The sequence below is a fragment of the Schistocerca gregaria genome, unplaced genomic scaffold (assembly GCF_023897955.1).
Source record: "Schistocerca gregaria isolate iqSchGreg1 unplaced genomic scaffold, iqSchGreg1.2 ptg000047l, whole genome shotgun sequence".
In the NCBI taxonomy this organism is placed as follows: Eukaryota; Metazoa; Arthropoda; class Insecta; order Orthoptera; family Acrididae; genus Schistocerca; species Schistocerca gregaria.
Genome location: NW_026061704.1, coordinates 3,541,407 through 3,544,349, shown reverse-complemented (window position 1 = coordinate 3,544,349; position 2,943 = coordinate 3,541,407).

Below are 2,943 nucleotides of genomic sequence, written 5' to 3'. Positions count from 1 at the left end.
ACACAGATGAAGCTCCAAAGATAATGTAATAGCCAGTAAGAAGTAGTACAATTCAAGTTTTAGGTATCGGTTATTGACTTTTTAGCTGGCTTTGGTGCCTTGGACATGAGCTAGGACCTTAAGATTCTGCATGAAAGGAGGACTAGCACCCGAGTTGCACGGGAGTATGTGAAAAGTGTTCATATGTAGTAAAAACCTGAGAAATCCGTCCGTTTTCGTCATTTGTTATCGAATCGACTTAAAGCCAGATCGTCACATTGGCCGCTCTTCTCTCTGAAACGGTTGTACTTATCGTCTGCAAAGCTATGTCGCGTGTTGCCGTAGGCGGAAACAGTAAAAGCACCATAGTAGAGCACAGATGAAGCTTCTACGTTGATGTAATAGCCAGTAAGAAGTTGTCCAATTCAAGATTTAGGTAACGATTATTGACTTTTTAGCTAGCTTTGGTGCCTTGGACATGAGCTAGGACCTTAAGATTCTGCATAAAAGGAGGACTAGCAGCCCAGTTGCACGGGAGAATGTGAAAAGTGTTCATATGTAGTGAAAACCTGAGAAATCCGTCCGTTTTCGTCATTTGTTATCGAATCGACTTAAAGCCAGATCGTCACATTGGCCGCTCTTCTCTCTGAAACGGTTGTACTTATCGTCTGCAAAGCTATGTCGCGTGCTGCGGTATGCGGAGACACTAAAATCACCATAGTAGAACACAGATGAAGCTTCTAAGTTGAAGCAATAGCCAGTAAGAAGTAGAACAATTCATGTTTTAGGTATCGATTATTGACTTTTTAGCTGGCTTTGGTGCCTTGGACATGAGCTAGGACCTCAAGATTCTGCATGAAAGGAGGACTAGCAGCCGATTTTCACGGGAGAATGTGAAAAGTGTTCATATGTAGTAAAAACCTTAGAAATCCGTCCGTTTTCGTCATTTGTTATCGAATCGACATAAAGCCAGATCGTCACATTGGCCGCTCTTCTCTCTGAAACGGTTGTACTTATCGTCTGCAAAGCTATGTCGCGTGCTGCGGTATGCTGAGACACCAGAAGCACCATAGTAGAACACAGATCAAGGTTCTAAGTTGATGTAATAGCCAGTAAGAAGTAGTACAATTCAAGTTTTAGGTATTGAATATGGACCTTTTAGCTGGCTTTGGTGCCTTGGACATGAGCTAGGACCTTAAGATTCTGCATGAAAGGAAAACTAGCAGCCGAGTTGCACGGGAGAATGTGAAAAGTGTTCATATGTAGTAATAACCTGAGAAATCCGTCCTTTTTCGTCATTTGCTATCGAATCGACATAAAGCCAGATCGTCACATTGGCCGCTCTTGTCTCTGATACGGTTGTGCTTACTGTCTGCAAAGCTATGTCGCGTGTTGCCGTAGGCGGAAACAGGAAAAGCACCATAGTAGAACACAGATGAAGCTTCTAAGTTGATGTAATAGCCAGTAATAAGTAGTCCAATTCAAGATTTAGGTATCGATTATTGACTTTTTAGCTGGCTTTCGTGCCTTGGACATGAGCCAGGACTTTAAGATTCTGCATAAAAGGAGGACTAGCAGCCCAGTTGCACGGGAGAATGTGAAAAGTGTTCATATGTAGTAAAAACCTGAGAAATCCGTCCGTTTTCGTCATTTGTTATCGAATCGACTTAAAGCCAGATCGTCACATTGGCCGCTCTTCTCTCTGAAAAGGTTGTACTTATCGTCTGCAAAGACTTGTCGCGTGCCGCGGTATGCGGAGACACTAAAAGCACCATAGTAGAACACAGACGAAGCTTCTAAGTTGATGTAATAGCCAGTAAGAAGTAGTACAATTCAAGTTTTAGATATCGATTATTGACTTTTTAACTGGCTTTGGTGCCTTGGACATGAGCTAGGACCTTGACATTCTGCATGAAAGGAGGACTAGCAGCCGAGTTGCACGGGAGAATGTGAAAAGTGTTCATATGTAGTAAAAACCTGAGAAATTCGTCCGTTTTCGTCATTTGTTATCGAATCGACTTAAAGCCAGATCGTCACATTGGCCGCTCTTCTCTCTGAAACGGTTGTACATTTCGTCTGCAAAGCTATGTCGCGTGCAGCGGTATGTGGAGACACTAAAATCACCATAGCAGAACACAGATGAAGCATCTAAGTTGATGTAATAGCCAGTAAGAAGTTGTACAATTCAAGTTTTTCGAATCGATTATTGACTTTTTAGCTGGCTTTTGCTTGGACATGAGCTAGGACTTTAAGATTCTGCATAAAATGAGGACTAGTAGCCCAGTTGCACGGGAGAATGTGAAAAGTGTTCACATGTAGTAAAAACCTGAGAAATCCGTCCGTCTTCTTCATTTGTTATCGAATCGACTTAAAGCCAGTTCGTCACATTGGCCGCTCTGCTCTCTGAAACGGTTGTACTTATCGTCTGCAAAGCTATGTCGCGTACTGCTGTATTCGGAGACACTAAAAGCACCATAGTAGAACACAGATGAAGCTCCTAAGATGACGTAATAGACAGTAAGAAGTAGTACATTTCAAGTTTTAGGTATCGGTTATTGACTTTTTAGCTGGCTTTGGTGCCTTGGACATGAGCTAGGACCTTAAGATTCTGCATGAAAGGAGGACTAGGAGCAGAGTAGCACGGGAGAATGTGAAAAGTGTTCATATGTAGTAAAAACCTGAGAAATCCGTCCGTTTTCTTCATTTGTTATCGAATCGACTTAAAGCCAGATCGTCACATTGTCCGCTCTTCTCTCTGAAACGGTTGTACTTATCGTCTGCAAAGCTATGTCGCGTGTTGCCGTAGGCGGTAACAGGAAAAGCACCATAGTAGAACACAGATGAAGCTTCTAAGTTGATGTAATAGCCAGTAAGAAGTAGTCAAATTCAAGATTTAGGTATCGATTATTGACTTTTTAGCTGGCTTTGGTGCCTTGGACATGAGCTAGGACCTTAAGATTCTGC